Genomic DNA, 19,282 nt, shown 5'->3' with positions numbered 1-19,282 from the left:
TTTGGGTCACCCTATAAATACATAGCTATGATTAGGGTTATGATATTATGAGAGGGATTATTGTATTTTTAGATTTGGGCTATGACTAGGGTTATGATACGTGAGTTTACCCTAAATATCGTATGCTCGTTTGTGTTTCCGTTATCAATTCGTTCTTGATGCGTCACTCGACTGCTATCACAGCCACTACTGCTGCCGAACCATTGATCGCCCACTGGCAAATCACCACTCAAAACCAAGACAACCAACTAATGTAAACATGAACAATGATCAATACATCGTTACATAACTGTAAAACTTTTTTTTTTCCTTTTGATTATTCACAGATATTCATTAAAAACTAAATTATTATAGCTTCGTCACATGTTTAACATGTCCAGATCGATTAGAAAGAATATAAAATGCATGTAAGCAAATCAAATAAACAAAATCATATGTTAATTATTATTAAGTAAATAAATTATACAACTCTAATCCAAAACTGAAATAGTACGTGAAACATACACAACAAATGAAACAAAGTCTACAAACTTTTTCTAGTAGTAAGGTAACACGGTGACATTGTATCCTATAATTGCATCGACTTGATCCATCGAATGTGTCTTCGCAAGCGCAAAACCACGAACAAGCCTGAAAGCACCCGTACCTCCCACAACCGGCATCTCTCTAACTTCACTCATCACAGGGTTCCGTCCCACGATGCTAAGAGAGCTGCCATTGTAGATTCCCGAGACGAAGTTATAAGTGAGGGTCATGAGGAGGCTCATCTCGTTTCCCTGAGACGACACGGCATAAAGTCCTTGGGCTCTACCAATAAGTGTCGAGTTGGCTTCAGGAGTGGCGGTGAGGGGGTTATCTATGACATAGATCGACCCGAACCCAAACATGGCTCCCATGTCAGAACCAGTGGAGTTCAAGGGTTGACCAGCGACACGGACAGCGGATGGGTTAGATCCACCAGGAATGTCGTGCATGTAGAATTGGATATGGGTCGCGTTGCGTTTTCTAGCCTCCGAAATGGAGGCTAGAAAAACAAGAGCCAAAACAAAGCACAACAACGTTTTTGTGTAATTCATGTTTAGAAGTAATCTTCAAACAAGTGCTTGTTTGGTTTTGTGATTTGTGATGCAACTTTGGTGCACCTACTCGTATATATATAATATTTGGGTCAAAGTCAATGTCAACATTGGAAAAATTAACGCATTTTTAATCACAAGATGAAACCACGTATTGTTGGAATAGACTAAAAGATGGAAATAATGAAGCTTTTGCTTTGAATATGGAAGCTTCTGGCTTAAATTCAAACTTCAAGACAAGTGGCTAGCAAACATTAATACTTTTCCTAGACTTTTTGGAATCACATTTTGTTTTGAACTTTGAAGTGTATTGCACTTCGAATGAATATAATTCAACTATAATATAGCTTAACGGGAAAAAGATCATATTGTCTCACATCAGTTAAACAAAACGGTTTATAAAATATTGGATTTAGTACTATTTTTCTTCACTAAACAATAGTATAATTCCTTTTTGGGAATAATGTGTTATTGAACTAATCTTCTAAGCATTATCATCAACATTCAGTTCAAGAAAACAGAGATAAAAGCAGAAGATTATTAGTCATTATTTCATTACACATTTAAAAATGGAAAACAAAACAACCATTGAAAGCACTAAAGAATGACATTGCTATAAAGCTATTGATCATATATTATCTAAGGCCATGATATATTCTCTTTATTCTAGCAAACTAGGTTAAAACCCGTGTGTTACACGGGTTGGAAAATTAAAATGCTAAAATTCATATATTGTTTAGGGTTCTTAAAAACAAAAGTATCACTTATTGACTTTTTTAACACGTTGTTCCAATTGTTACTCTGCTAATTGCCCAGTTCTCGTTTTTGTTTTCTTCAAAATAATCTCTGATACATAATTGACCACTTTCTTATCAACTATGAAGGTTGATAATGCTAATAAAAACATGAAATATATTTAAGAAACTTGTGTATGTTCCAACTCAAATATACAATAACAACGTAAGTTAAAAAATATATATTATACTTTGAGTGGCATTGCGTTTGCCTAAATTAAACCTAACGACAATTTACCAATTCACTATAACACTTGAGGTAGATTCTACTTTCTTACCACAATTCACATATATAATAAATGAATTAATTATCTTTATAGATACATTATTTGTTCAATCAAACATACTCAACTTGTTTTGACTTTATAAATAAATGCATCACTTGTTCAATCAAACATAATCAACTAGTAGTGACCCGTGAACTATGAAATACCCATGTTGGGCAATGACCCGTGAACTATGAAACACATGATGCGAAAAAAATATCAAGATGATTAGAGATGGTCAACTTAGTTTTTGGGGTACCATAGTATTATTAGGTAAGGTGAGACCGGGAGGTGATCCAACCTTTAACAATAGAGCTTCACATGTCGTTAGAGTTCTAGGGTGTCGTCGGTGAGGCCAGGAGGCGATCTAGCGCATTTTTAGTGGTCTCTAGTTTCATATTATTAAGATATTGTTTCTCAACCAAGTCAATTTCGTTAACTATTAAGTTTAACTAGTAGGATTCCATTACCTAGGTAGTCGTTTCTCGCATATTAGTAAAACCCAATTTTTATAAAGTTTTATTTTTAGTTTAAATTTTAATTAGTTAAGTTTTATTAGTTTAATTAATATAAAAAAATTCTAAAAAATCAAAAGAAAGTCTAGGTTAGTAATCTTTTAGGTTTAATAATTAGAGTTTACCCATAGTGTCCTAGGTTCGATATCCGTTCTTACTTGCTAGCTACATTGCGACCAGTACACTTGCCGATTGTGTGTTTTTTAGGTGAATTCGGTAAAACTTGGTTTTTAATATTATATACGTTTTTCACACATCAATCATGCTGCCATTGCCATTCAAAATGTCGACAATTGTCATTTTGTGGTTGTTAAGTTTGAAGGGATATACCCGATGCCGACAATTAATCCTTATTGGAAACATTACAGACATGAAATGGTAAGAGGTTGGGAAGACTTGTATCGTTTGCGCGTAAAAATGTTTGCAGATCTGCAAACACAACGTCAAACTGATTATGAAGACTTAGGATGATGTATGGTATGTATGTTGTATTTTAATAATGTTGTCTATCAACTTTTTTCAGTATGTTGTATTTTAATTTGATTGGAAATTTTATGTCAAATATAAACTTTAAATATAAAAAATCTACAATGACAACGACATTGAAAATTCGATTGCAAACCATTATACCAAAATGGTTAAAATTGGTTGAAAACCATTACATCATACATAAAACCCATTACATATCAACATAACCGCGCCACTAACTCAAATTTTAATACATAACAATGGCAATTATAAGCACTATGAATAAACTCTAGCTCATAATCAGTTGATGCTTCAATTTCTTTTTTTTTCTGCAACACTGATTTGGAATTCCATAACCACACACTTTATATGATATTTGCTTCATATAAGAAAATGGTGAAGTATGACTTTAGTTGAGATGATTAAACTAATTGAGTGTGTTTCTGAGCTTTATTTTGTCAAAAAAAAGTTATTATAATTAAACTTTTGGTTTTGAGAAAAAAATACAGAGAAAAATAAAGAAAGGAATGCTTAAGGCCAAACTGGTTATGATGTGGGGTATGTGTGCATATCTCCATATTATGATTTCTCTGTTTTTGTCTATTAGTTAGTTAGGTTTTTGTTTTTTTCCCATATCATTGGGTACTTAACTAAAAATTTTCATCATCAAGTATGGGTTTCGTATTACCTAAACCCGGTCCAAATCCGATCCATTGCCATTCAGTAGTATAATACTACAACTTTTTTTTTTTTTTTTGCTATTTGAAACTTGTTTTAAGATTGTTTTAGATAGCTTGCTAGCTCGTTATGAACAACACATTGGAAGATTGGTTTGGAACTTTTTGTTATGAACTTGTGAGTTAGTAGTAGTAGCTATTTTGTGCTTTTATTTGGCAACTTCTATTTATTTTTGTGTAACATTAGTAACTATTTTTAGGGATAGCATGTTAGCCTGTTTATTAAAGCCCGTCTTAAATCCGTCTCAAACTCTTCGGTTATTTATTGGGTCTTTTTTCTCGTATGAATTGTTCGAATTTCTCCAGTAGCGTATACAATCAAGAAATCATGGGAAAAACAATGATAACATCTCCATTTTAGCGCTTTGAAGTTTATCATTTCTCCACCTTTTATCTGTCAGTATTGGGTAATTTTCATCGTTCACATATCTATACGGATGAGTAACCAATCACCACCAGAATGAAACGAAAACGGAATATACACTTGGTCAACCTCCCAAAATCGTGGATAAGGGTCTTTTGTTCCGGCTAGTTCTATGGCAACTATGGAGTCTTCGTTTTTCATTTCGTCATAAAAACACGGGGGGCAACACCGTCCAACGGAGTCATAAATATGGATTAGTTCTTAATTTTGCGTATCGAACAATCATCAATCTTGTTGTCCACGCTTCGATGTGCTACAAATATAGTTATCAAAAATATTAGTTAGTCATTTAATAAAACATATATATAAAAGTATATACAACTTTATATAAAAGTATATAAAACTTTAGAATTTTACCGTTTCAGAAAGGGAACCGTTGGACTCGTACCTTAATAAAGTACCCCAGAAACTTCTATTGAGTTTTTTCATGGGTAAAAACTTTGTATAGAAAAATGGGGCGTCTCCGTTAATCTAAAACTCAACTACATCTCTTGACCAACTTTTTTTCGTTGGATTCGAAACTGCAAAATTATTTTTTTCGTGAGGGTTTTCGGGAACATATGAAGAAGATGCCGAAGTAATTGTACGAGGCCTCGTTAAACGCCTCAAACATCATCAGTCCATCTTGCCGATTTGGAAACTGGTTGTGAGGAAAAAAATTCTTCATTTTTTTCTTTCTCTCTTCTATGCGTCATTTGGAAGAAAATTAAGGGTTTGAAAGATGGAGTAAATATGAGGTATGTATTTATAGTTGAAAGTGAGCCATGTATCGTTTGAAACAAGATGTATTTATCTCGTACATATTAATACCACTCATCTACAAATTTATCTCGTTTAGTTCGTTTAACTCGTATGGGACATGGTCGTATAGGCAGTCTCAAAAGATGTGTCATGACAGAAAGCAAGAAGTTATCATGTCATATGAAAATTCAAATAATCTCGTATGACCCATACTACTCGTATGGGGGGGTACTCGTATGGACATCTCGTATTATATGGTCAACGGGTTCTGACATAAATTTGATATCTATACTACTCGTATTAGCTATACGAGTAGTATAGGTAGGGCAGAGTGTCTGAATAGCAAATTGGGTGTCTAGATAGCAATGTTGTTGAGACCAGACCGGACCGGCCGGTCGGACCGGTTTGACCGGGACTCGGTCCACCGACCGGTCCGGTTATGTGCAGTTCGCTCGGCTCCAGTGAACCGGCCGGTCCGAACCGATTCAACCGGTCCAATCGGAAAACCGGACCGGTTGAACCGGTTTTCTATGAAAAAAAATTATTTTTTTTTCTAAAAACTTTTTTTCAGCCTTTCCCGTCGTTTTTTTCCGAAATTGTTCGATCGGTCCGACCGGTTAAACCGGTGACCCGCTAGCCTCTCCGTTTCGACGTCTGATCCGGTTATGAAAACATTGCTAGATAGAGAAGGCCTACTTTTATTGTCTTTATCAATATTGCCTTTTTAGCTAAACTTAATTGGTTTATCGTTATGATTTTTTAGTTCAACAAAGTTGGTTTCAAAATTAAGAATTTGAAATTCTCCAATTAACTTTCTATATATATTATATATTATATGGGTTGAATTATAATAAGAAGATTAGTTTTTCTATGAAGGATATGAAATAATCTTGTCCATTCATTTGAGAATTGAATGGTTGAGATTAGATTACAGAGACCATCAAGTGTAAAACAAGGGTAAGGGTATAATAGAGATAACACATTTGTTGACTTTCTCTCTCCACATGCAAAACACATGTCAAATTCCCCCATCATTTTAAAACGTTCATAACTTTTTTATACGACATTTTTTTTTCAAAACAAATTCACCATAAAAACGAGTGTTTTTTTTATCTTTTATATGAGTACCATATTGCTTTATAAAAATAAAAATAAAAAATTCGTGGGTTTTTACAATGTGTGTTTTATCATAATTGTGTTTTACAAAATTGTGTATACAATTGTGTTTTATTTTTTCATAATGTTTTTTGCATTGTGTTTTTTACATTGTGTTATCTAATTGTGTTTTCATTGTGTTTTTGTCATTGTGTTTTTATTTTCATAATGTTTTTTCCATTGTCTTTTTCATTGTGTTTTTCATAGTGTTTTATTTTCCGGCGAAATTTCCGAAGACTTTTCCGGCAAGGTGGTGGCGGTGGGCGGTGGTAGTTGTAGGGGATGAGTGAAAATTTAAGTGGGTTTTAATTAAGTGGGTTTTTTAAATTAAATTAAGTGGGTTTCAATATTAAGGTAGTAGACTAAAATACCCTCTTTTGTAGCCTTTTTAGAAAAACCAAACTTCTTATTTGATCATTTCTCTATATTATATATATATATATATATATATATATATATATATATATATAAATCATGTGGTTGGTGACAAACTTTGTAGGAGCTTGCTGTTAGATGTTTTAGCATATTTTTTTGGAACAATAGTAAATAATAATTTGATAGCCCGGTGGTTGTTTTCAATTTTCTTATTTTTTTATTGAGAAAGGGTGTGCAAATTCAAGTCACCCTTGTTGCATCTTCCACCAATTTTTTTAGTTATTTAAATTATATGGTAATAATTGTTCTTATATGACCCTCCTTTAATATTTATTGTACTTTCAAGATTAATAAATCTTAGTTAGTAGCTAATCATTAATTTATCATTGTTATATTTTTAAATATGGTTATTAAGTTATTTTAATATATTTCTTAGACTTACTAATTTATGTTTATGATTTGGTTTCGATATTCTTGATATAGACCGAATTTGCATAGTTTTCAAAGCGTCAACGCGCGAATTTTGTTCGTGTAATTATTTTTTTTGGTTTAGTTTTGGTCCTGTAACCCAGTGCAACCGAATTTGTGTATGTTCTTCACGCAATGCGCAACTTTTTTTAATATGCTAATTTGTTGTATTTAAGCGTTGACAAATTTGCTTTTTTACTGACCACGCCTAGCATGTTGCGCCGGGATAAACACCTAGTTATATTCAAAATTGAAGACAAGTCACTAATAATTCCAAAACCTTTTTAGAAATAAAATTCTAGTTATATTCAAAATTGAAGACAAGTCACTAATAATTTCAGAACCCTTTTAGAAATAAAATTTTAGTTATATTCAAAATTGAAGACAAGTCACTAATAATTCCAGAACCCTTTTAGAAATAAAATTCTAGTTATATTCAAAACCGAAGACAAGTTGCTAATAATTCCAGAACCTTTTCAGAAATAAAATTCGGAGTATATTACACTTCGAAAGAAATAAACTTAATCGAAATTCGGAGTATGTTACACTTCAAATTTTTAATTGAAATTTTCTAAATTTATAATTAAATATCACGTATTAAAATAAAGTAGTTTATAAGCATTTGTTAAACTGATAACTATTTGTTATAAAGAATGATATTAACTGGCAAAATATAGTCTGCACGGTGGTGGTTTTGAAATTCGAAACACGGATAATAAAAAAAAGGATGATGTGTATGGAATTTAGTTAGAAAACGTGGGTATGATAAAAAAATAAATGAGAAAGCGAACTTTAAAATCGGTCGGTATTGATACGGGTCGCTATAATACCGAACTCGCTATAACAACCGAAATAGAAAACACTAAAAAAGTCATAATATGAATCACATGCTACTATGGGGAAGTTAAAATTTGTAAGACTCGGTTTCAAGGACCTCTACTACCCATCCACACAAAAATTCACGTAAAAACATTGATAAAGAAAAACACGATAAAAGGGGAAATCATGCAACAATGTCTCATCAAAATAAATTATTCACGCTATATTGTAACGGTTAATAGTAAGAATTATAGAATTTTAAGAGTGAAAGTGCAATGAAATTCAGTATTTCAGTATACGAATGCAAACCTTAAACAATACTGTATAACCACCACAACCGTCATCATTGGATGCGTTGTTGGTAATTTCTATATTATATCGGCCCGTCACGTGTATGCGACCGGGTTGAATCTATGGAATTCACTAGTGATATAATGGGTTATATGGTTGCAATTGGGCTTTTATATTTGGTAATTACTTGTTGGACAAGTTTGGGTCACCCTATAAATACATAGCTATGATTAGGGTTATGATATTATGAGAGGAATTATTGTATTTTTAGATTTGGGCTATGATTAGGGTTATGATACGTGAGTTTACCCTAAATATCGTATGCTCGTTTGTGTTTCCGTTATCAATTCGTTCTTGATGCGTCACTCGACTGCTATCACAGCCACTACTGCTGCCGAACCATTGATCGCCCGCTGGCAAATCACCACTCAAAACCAAGACAACCAACTAATGTAAACATGAACAATGATCAGTACATCGTTACATAACTGTAAAACTTTTTTTTTTCCTTTTGATTATTCACAAATATTCATTAAAAACTAAATTATTATAGCTTCGTCACATGTTTAACATGTCCAGATCGATTAGAAAGAATATAAAATGCATGTAAGCAAATCAAATAAACAAAATCATATGTTAATTATTATTAAGTAAATAAATTATACAACTCTAATCCAAAACTGAAATAGTACGTGAAACATACACAACAAATGAAACAAAGTCTACAAACTTTTTCTAGTAGTAAGGTAACACGGTGACATTGTATCCTATAATTGCATCGACTTGATCCATCGAATGTGTCTTCGCAAGCGCAAAACCACGAACAAGCCTGAAAGCACCCGTACCTCCCACAACCGGCATCTCTCTAACTTCACTCATCACAGGGTTCCGTCCCACGATGCTAAGAGAGCTGCCATTGTAGATTCCCGAGACGAAGTTATAAGTGAGGGTCATGAGGAGGCTCATCTCGTTTCCCTGAGACGACACGGCATAAAGTCCTTGGGCTCTACCAATAAGTGTCGAGTTGGCTTCAGGAGTGGCGGTGAGGGGGTTATCTATGACATAGATCGACCCGAACCCAAACATGGCTCCCATGTCAGAACCAGTGGAGTTCAAGGGTTGACCAGCGACACGGACAGCGGATGGGTTAGATCCACCAGGAATGTCGTGCATGTAGAATTGGATATGGGTCGCGTTGCGTTTTCTAGCCTCCGAAATGGAGGCTAGAAAAACAAGAGCCAAAACAAAGCACAACAACGTTTTTGTGTAATTCATGTTTAGAAGTAATCTTCAAACAAGTGCTTGTTTGGTTTTGTGATTTGTGATGCAACTTTGGTGCACCTACTCGTACATATATAATATTTGGGTCAAAGTCAATGTCAACATTGGAAAAATTAACGCATTTTTAATCACAAGATGAAACCACGTATTGTTGGAATAGACTAAAAGATGGAAATAATGAAGCTTTTGCTTTGAATATGGAAGCTTCTGGCTTAAATTCAAACTTCAAGACAAGTGGCTAGCAAACATTAATACTTTTCCTAGACTTTTTGGAATCACATTTTGTTTTGAACTTTGAAGTGTATTGCACTTCGAATGAATATAATTCAACTATAATATAGCTTAACGGGAAAAAGATCATATTGTCTCACATCAGTTAAACAAAACGGTTTATAAAATATTGGATTTAGTACTATTTTTCTTCACTAAACAATAGTATAATTCCTTTTTGGGAATAATGTGTTCTTATTGAACTAATCTTCTAAGCATTATCATCAACATTCAGTTCAAGAAAACAGAGATAAAAGCAGAAGATTATTAGTCATTATTTCATTACACATTTAAAAATGGAAAACAATACAACCATTGAAAGCACTAAAGAATGACATTGCTATAAAGCTATTGATCATATATTATCTAAGGCCATGATATATTCTCTTTATTCTAGCAAACTAGGTTAAAACCCGTGTGTTACACGGGTTGGAAAATTAAAATGCTAAAATTCATATATTGTTTAGGGTTCTTAAAAACAAAAGTATCACTTATTGACTTTTTTAACACGTTGTTCCAATTGTTACTCTGCTAATTGCCCAGTTCTCGTTTTTGTTTTCTTCAAAATAATCTCTGATACATAATTGACCACTTTCTTATCAACTATGAAGGTTGATAATGCTTATAAAAACATGAAATATATTTAAGAAACTTGTGTATGTTCCAACTCAAATATACAATAACAACGTAAGTTAAAAAAATATATATTATACTTTGAGTGGCATTGCGTTTGCCTAAATTAAACCTAACGACAATTTACCAATTCACTATAACACTTGAGGTAGATTCTACTTTCTTACCACAATTCACATATATAATAAATGAATTAATTATCTTTATAGATACATTATTTGTTCAATCAAACATACTCAACTTGTTTTGACTTTATAAATAAATGCATCACTTGTTCAATCAAACATAATCAACTAGTAGTGACCCGTGAACTATGAAATACCCATTTTGGGCAATGACCCGTGAACTATGAAACACATGATGCGAAAAAAATATCAAGATGATTAGAGATGGTCAACTTAGTTTCATAAGCCGTAATTAAATTAATCAAAAGCAATACCCAGATGAGCCAATGCTCCAATACAACATAGGCGGCATAATTCAGATTTTCCTTACAAATATACATCAAACCAATCATAACATATTACAACTTATGTCTTTGCATACACATAGCTAAGTATCATGTGTGGAAAATAAAATTACTCATTTACCCCTCAAAAGAAAGTAGGATGCTTTGAAAAACTGACTTGAAAGCCCTACCAATAATCGTGCTTATGCTAAAATAACTCAATTTAAATAAAAACTTGGTTCATACAGCTACAAATAACTTAATTGTTTGATTCATCAACATCAAACTTCAAGATAGTTTTCTACAATCGTGCACTTTACAAGTATAATACTAACTTAGTAATTCAAGAAAACAAAACATAAGCACACCCCACTACTATAGTTGATTATATGAACATGAGTCACTCAATAGAAATCAAAACTTTTTTTTGTCAAGAACTTTATCGTTAAAAAACTTAGATCCAATGAAGCCATGAATTTTCTTCTCTGAAAATTTCCCAGGATTCATAATTGGAAAAATTCTATCAAAATACTTGAGTACAAATCATTTGGAAGTTGTTAATTGATAAATTAACAAATAAAACAATAACTATTTTGAAAGATTGTTATATTGGTTAGATTAATCTGCATATCTAGTCCGTAACACCTAAACTAATAAATGTAAATAAGTATACTTAATCTAAGTTTTTGATTCATATTAAGAAATTGTCAAAAATAAATAATAATAATAATAATAATAATAATAAAAGATGTTTACCAGATAATTTACATGTGGATGGAGAACACCTCTAAAGAAACTTGGCCCTATTGATCGATTAAAAAAATGTTTATCTTCATGTGATAGTAAGATTAAAATATATTTCATCATTCAAGTAGTTGACGATCCAGTAAATGAAACCAATCGATATAGTCATTGAAGTAAACGCAAACTCATTTATGTTGCTTAATAATAAAATAAACAGAAGTATGCGCCTTATTCCAATAAGTGTTTAAAAAGTCATCACATTCGAAAGTGTACAATAAATGGATGCGAAGAGGAAAAAAACTGGGCAACATGATTGAAACATACAATCAATTGACATATGGAGGCGTTAATCGAATAATTAATCGGTTATCATATAATACATGTTTGGGGTATTATTAGTGTTTTCATACAATCAGAATAGGGATTTAGGGGAAATAAAGATTTGATAACATGTTAAAATAGAATTTGGTTATGAAATTTACATGCAATTGAAAATAAATAATGGAATAGGGATTTGGGGTATGAAAACAATATAAACATACACGGGTTTGAAAACATATTTACTTGAATATCCAGATTTGGTGTGCAAATTAACAATGTTGAACGTTTATTTCTATCTCATTAGTGTTGGTTAAGGAATGCTCTAATCTTGTTAAGGAATGTTTTAATTAGAAAAATTATGAATTAAATATTACAATATAAAGTGCCACATGTCAAAAAAATAAGCCAATTAGGTGCCATGTGGCCCAAACATAATTTTTGTTTATTATAATAGTAGATTACCTTTTTATTAATTAATATAATTGTCCCATATATATAAATATATATGCGGCGATGTTGTGCTAAAAAGAAATTGTCTCTAAAATATGTACGAAATCACCATAAAACAGTGTCATGTTTCATAAGAAGTAACGGTAAATGTAACATCCTGTTTTTCTAGTTTCGGTTAATAAACGAAAGTATGAGTTATTATGAGTCGGGCTAGTGTTGGGCTAAATGGAATTGGGTTATGGACTTGGGTTATGAAGGAAAGAGGAAAAGATCATGGGCTTAAGCCCATGATCCATAATTATATAAACCATTAATACCCATTTAATTTCATTTTACACATATTCCATACACCTCCCAAAAACACAGACTTAAGCTCTCTCTCTCTAGTCTCTCTCTAGCTGAAACATAGAAGAAGAACCGATTCCGACCTACGGTAATGATAGTATGATATTGTATGAGCTTAAACCATTAGATATAGTCATGAAACGACGAGCCGACACCGTTAAACCGTTTAAGTCACGAGATCCGGGTGGATTCGGGTATAAACCGAACCTAAGATGAGCTTAGGGATCACCCTAGCTCAGATCTAGATCGCGTTTTTCCGGCGACGGCGCCGGAATTGGTACGAGGTAAAGGGGAATGTCAGAGAATGTTCCTGACATTCTCTGACCTAACCCTAATTCGTTAACAGGGAGTTAACGAATTAGGGGTGATTCGCCAAGCAGTTCGTTAAAATTAACCTAACGAACTAGACTCAGTTTGTGTTCAAGTTCGCTATGGAAGGGATAACGAATTAGTCACAATTCGTTATGACTGTTCGTTAAGGAAAAAGATAACGAACTAACTTCAATTCGCAATGATCATTCGTTAAAGGATATAATGAATTAGAAGGTCCAGTTCTTTCCATGAACTGATTCGTTATGTGAACTGATTCGTAAAAGGGTTCAATTCGTTTCAGGAACCAGTTTGCTAAGATAAGCCAGTTCGTTATGAACCAGTAACGAATTAGAAGTTCAACTGAATGACAAGAACAATCCCTGGACTTAGAAAAGAATGACTTAATTACAAAGAATCTCTTGAACTTTTAAGTAACAAATTAATTAATAATTCAAAATGTTAATGAAAAATGTGATAAGACAATTAATAGAAATAAATTTTTTTAAGCTGACCTAGCAGCTCGACCCCAGCCAGGGGCTCTGCCCCTTGGACCCTGCTAGGGGCTGCCGCCCCTAGACCCCGCTGCCAGGGCGCTGCCCCCGGACCCCCGTTCATTGAGGGTTATAATTGGACTAGAAATACGATATGGATAGCGATAGTAATTAATACGCGTAATTGTTATACAGTTAGTCGTGCACAGCTAAAGAGGGGAATAACCGTAAACGGTGAACGCAACCACCTTGAGGTGAGTTTCTAGCCCCACTTCCTTGTTATGTTTTCGGGGCTGTGTGCATACTCGATGTGATAGTTAATACACTTACCTTAAGTGGTAAGTGTATGCCTTGTATGATTTATGTATGATGATTGCTTGACGATGCGTGAACGATCTTCGGATATTGCATGTACCGTCAGGTGGTAGTTAAAGATATGATTGATATGTACGATGTAAGATATGATGTATGTATGGATATATATGATGTATGCATAATGTATGTATGATATGTTGATGGTACATGAACGCTCTTAAGAGATTGCACGTATTGTCAAGGAAAGTATGTAAGAGCAGGTATGGTACAGTTGCATGGAACAAAGGGACCAGACCCTAATAATATCTGTGATGGTAGGGACCAGACCCTAATAATATCTGTGATGGTAGGAACCAGACCCTAATAATATCAGTGATGTTGGGGACCAGGCCCTTTATAATATCTGTGATGTTAGAGACCAGACCCTTATAATATCTGTGAGGTTATAGGGCGGAAGGCTCTTTAAATATGATGGATAGTTATATATGAAGAGTAAGTATAATTAATGTACACCCCTTCGGGCACGTGTGCAAGTATGAGAACAGATTGTATGTTGTATGATTAACTGGAACTCACTCAGCGTAGCTGACTTTTAGTATGCACGCATGTGAGTAGATTGAGGCAGCTTGCATAAAAGGAAACACATGGCATGAACTTGAAAAGGCTGGCATCTCAAGAAATGTTATGCTATTATAAAGACAATGTTTTATGTTTAAATAATTTGAATGCCTGTTAAGACATGAAAGGATGGTTATGTAACATAATGGTTTGAATGTTTTAATATTCCGCGAATGTTTTTATTAACTCTGATATTATGAACCGTGTTTATGAGTAAATCCAACATCCAACGTAGGGCACCGGTAACGAGACCTTATAGTAAATGCCCTCGTGTGAAAGACAATGTGATTTTTTCCCGTTAAAAAGAAACATACATTAGTTTTAGATCCCCATAAATGTTACAAACTGAAATAAAAGATCCTAAACTTAAAACTTCTCAAAGACAGACCCTAAACATGCTACTTTTAGTAAACCACATGAACCATTTCCATTATCAGTTCAATTTTATAACAAAGTTTGAATACAAAAACGTTGATGGCAGTTAATGTAGTTTTTAATATATTACTAATCTGAATGAATGCCACTAATCTTCTAATAATTTATTGATTCTATAAACATTTGAATATTTTAATTTAAAAAAAAAGTATTTGTTTAATAATTATAACTAGGTAACAACCCGCTACATTGCAGCGATACAACGACGCGAACCCGGTAGGTACCGGCTAAGTTCGTTATAACATCAGCACTAAATCGAGGAATAAATTTGTAAACGTCCAAAACGGTATTGGGACACGTACACCTTATGATTAAAATGACAAAAATTTGGTTAGTGTCAGTTATGTTCGTTAAGCTACCGACAAGAAACATAAAAGTAAGTTAGTAGGCGTCCATAATAGTAGCATCACTCATATAACTTATGATATAAAAAATAGCATGTTTAAAACGATGTTTATACAATGGGTGAAACCCGAGTGTTGATAAAACTTGGGCATTGTGGCACGAGTCGACATAAATTCAACTGGTGTCGAATAAGTTCCTGATCTTTCCAGAAATAAACCTAAATACCAAATTTGTCAAATTAAAATTATTTTTTTTGAAAAAAACAACTAAATAACAAAATATAAACTAAAAAGGAAGCAACTAAAAATTTTCTAGAACTACTTTTTAAGTAAATATTTAGGATCATAGTGTTATATGGTGATTTGATGGTAGGTTGTGTATACTTTAGACAATAACAATAATCAAGCCCATGTTCAATATCCATTCCTTACATTTTAATTTTGAAGGTTTTTGGTCTATTAGTCCTTAATGTGTTTATTTTTAATTTTGAAAGTTTTCTTTTTTTTTTCTTGAATAATTTACTTGCCTTGATGTCTTCACATCTTATTGTTTTCTATTTGTTTAGATCATTTATTTTATTGTTTTTTTTCTTAAAATATATTGTTGAGTTTAGTTTCACTATCATATCGTCGTTGCAGAGCCCGAGTTTTACCAGTGGCAAATAAATGTCGTTCTAAATATGTTAATATTTCTTATCATAAGCTACTTATGTGTCGTTATTAGTTATTTGTAGTTATGTTACTTTGGCCCTGGCATCACAATGAGCATGACTTATATTGACCGAATTTATGTTGACTCGCCAATGCAACGCATGGATTTACTAACCGAATAAACGTTGTTTTAAATATGTTTTTTTCTTATCATATGTTGTACGAGTGCTATCACTATTCTTGGCGTTTACTAATTTATTTTTTTGAATTTAGTGTCAGGTATCGTAAAGAACCTAACTAATACCATCAAAATTTGTATCGCTTTGATCACAAGTTGTGCGTGTACCGATACCGTTATATGTGTTTACAGATATATTTTTTCTTTTTCATTTAATGCAGTACCGAAATAAATTTAACCGATACCGACCGAATTCGCGTAGCTTCGCTATCACAACATTGCAGGTTTGCTTACCTAGTATTTACTAAATCCATGAAATATGTTTAAAGCATTATATTAAGGCCTCTATGTTCATACACCAATTTCGTTGTTTGGACACCCTGCCCACATATACGAGTCGTATAGCTCATACTACTCGTATATGTGGCAATTTTGCTAGTACTCATTGATCGGTTTATACGAGAAGGCCTATATGAGTGGAGGCCTATACGCGTTGTATGAGTGACACATGCGTGTGATGGGTATGAAAAAGTTTTTAGTTTTTCAAAAGGTTCGTTTCACACAATGTCAACTTTTAAATTTATAAAAATGATTATTATCTTAACTAAACCACACACAAATAGGCAAGTGTATCTATCGTATATGTAATATAGTATAGGTAAGAACAAAGTATCGATCCGCCGACCCACTATTTTGATTTTTACTACTAAATCGTTGTATTTTTTAACCAGAAGTAAACATCATGGTAGTTTTGGTTTGACAAGTAAATTTAAAGGAAATTTAAAAGCATAAATTAAAAACAACATTTTTGGATGGGTTTTATATCAAATGCTGGTGCCACAACTTCCTTTTAGAAATCCATTATTTTAGTATTTATGATTTTAGTTTCATCATTGAAACAAGTTTGTTAGTGATGGTATGTTGGTCGAAATGTGTTCTGCTAACTTCTTTGTGGTTAAGTTAGAGGTGCATAAATCGGGTTTTTCAAATACCCGGTTCCATGTATGGAACCGGGTTCGGGTATGACTGGGTACCAGAAAGTCAGGTATTGGTAATACCCTGGTCGAGTTCGAGTTCGAGTATTGTCTTTAAAAACCATACCCTATGCATCAGGTTCGGGTCGGGTATAGAACCGAGTATTCTAAAACCGGGTATATAAATACCCTATTTTCGGGTATTGAAAAACCATATTTTCAGGTTTTTTGGGGCTTTTTTTCTGGTATTTTTAAATTAGATTGGATTTTTTAAGAGGTTGAACTTTTTAGGGGTATTTTTCGGGTATAGATCGGGTATTGGAAAAACCCGATTCTGGGTATGGAAACGGTTCGGGTTTTCAGGTATTTTGGGTACAAATTGGGTCCAGTTCGGGTTTGGGTTTTAGTATCGAAGTTCATACCCTATCTGTACCCTACGGGTAGGGTCGGGTTCGGGTATTAAAAACCCCGTATAAAAAACCGGTTTCGGGTTTTTTTTCGGGTCCGGTTCCGGGTTCAAGTTTTTTGTGCACCTCTAGGTTAAGCTGCCAGGGTTCGAATCCTTGGCTGTTCATATGCACTATTTTTGTTTAGGGGTTGTTTGGTTCATTCAGATCTAAATGAGTCAAATCTGAATGAGCATATGTCCCATTCAGCAACAACAGTAAGTCTGATTGATTCAGACATAATTTTAACCATTCAGATGTTTTTCTGTTTGGAACCAAACAGTCTGAAGTCTGAATGAATTAGATTTTTACATCTGAATGGTTCCATTTAGATGTAAACAAACAGCCCCTTACCCTATTTATTGTTTTAAATTTGATGGGCCATGACACATTATTTATTGTTTTAATTTTGATGGACCGCGAGACGATTTTGAAAGACCTTTCAGCTTAGATTCTTTTTTTAGAGGGTTTTCTAAGTATAATAATTTAAGGAAACTGAGTTTTAGATTTAGTTTCGGTATTATAACTAATTTAAACGACGCCAACTTGTCACAAATCATGGAAATAACACTTGGAATACCCAAACCTTTATGATTTAACCCAAACGTTTTACGTTTATACAACCAAAAGAACTACAAAAAACAAACTCGAACAAATCATACATGAATACATAATAATGTTGAGTGAGACTGATGACGAACATCTGATGTAGACTAATTTATTGTTTAGGGTTTAAATCCAAGAAATATTAAAGAAGACGACATATATGCAAGCTGATTCACACGCCCAAATCAGTCTCCTTTCAGATATATTTTCTTCTACGCAGACCTCTTTTTATTTTAAACATAGAACAATCAATCGCAGGCCGGAACGCATGAGGCCCAAGCTATAACATAACCTGCTATACTAAAGCCCAACAACAACATAGGCCCAACAGCAACAATTCCATATCCAATAGTGCTCGGTCCAAGTCCAGCTCATTAAAAACACATGAAACAAGTAAAATAAAACCAACAATTAGAAATTAGAACTAACAATTACATTTAAGTATTTAATGTTATTTTGCTATTGAATTGAAATATTTATATATTTCAACACAACTAAAAACGCAACGCCTCGTCGTCACAACACCCGCATTATTGTTTATTTAGTTTCAGTACCATAACAAACCTAGCCAATAATGAAATTATTTTTTATATTTACTTGTGGTACGATAACGGACCTAATCGTTACCGACCGAATGTACGTCGACTTGCCGCTGCAACGCCTGTGTTAGTTTTGTTTTTCACTTTTTTATTATTATTTTTTAACATGTCAATTTTTCGAAATTATTTTTTGGGTTTAGTTACAGTGTTGTGGCGAACCTATAGATATCGACCGAATTTTCGTCATGTAATTTGCCTATCGAATAAACGTTGTTTTACTTATATTATTTTTTGTATCATAAGCTATCCGTTTACTAATATTTTTCTATCAGATACCGACTGTATATGTGCCGCTTTCATCATAAGTTATCATAAGTTGTACATGTGCTGACACTATTTAGGCGTTCACATATAATTTTTTGATTTAGTGAAGGTGTCGTGACGAACTTAACCAATACCAACCGAATTTGCATCAAGTCGCCGCCGCAACGCGGCTGGTTTCAAACCTAGTTATATACTAAAGAGAGAGACATAGAAGGCATACATGTTTTGAGATGCTGATTTATGCATTAGTTGTACTATTTTCTATGTGCATTGATGATTGATGCTACATATGGGATTGTTGTTATTGTTATTGTATTACTTCATATAACTGATAACGTTCTTTCCATAATCAAATACTAAAACCCGGGTTTTCTTTAGCTCCTAATCACTAATCTTAGTTCCTTATCAATATCATTTCCAGCGACACA

The 19,282-nt window shown here is 33.3% G+C and overlaps 2 pseudogenes; both read right to left on the bottom strand.

The window, feature by feature from the left end:
* Positions 1-527: 527 nt before the first annotated feature.
* LOC143564125 (dirigent protein 22 pseudogene) lies at positions 528-1,274 on the bottom strand (annotated as a pseudogene).
* Positions 1,275-8,855: 7,581 nt separating this feature from the next.
* LOC143564124 (dirigent protein 22 pseudogene) lies at positions 8,856-9,449 on the bottom strand (annotated as a pseudogene).
* Positions 9,450-19,282: the final 9,833 nt, after the last annotated feature.

Source organism: Bidens hawaiensis, unplaced genomic scaffold (genome assembly GCF_021521415.1).
Source record: "Bidens hawaiensis isolate Kalapana, Puna unplaced genomic scaffold, B.hawaiensis_p1.1 tig00021821_1, whole genome shotgun sequence".
Classification (NCBI taxonomy): domain Eukaryota; kingdom Viridiplantae; phylum Streptophyta; class Magnoliopsida; order Asterales; family Asteraceae; genus Bidens; species Bidens hawaiensis.
Note: the sequence above shows the minus strand (reverse complement) of the source record. Positions and strands in the feature narration are given on the sequence as shown.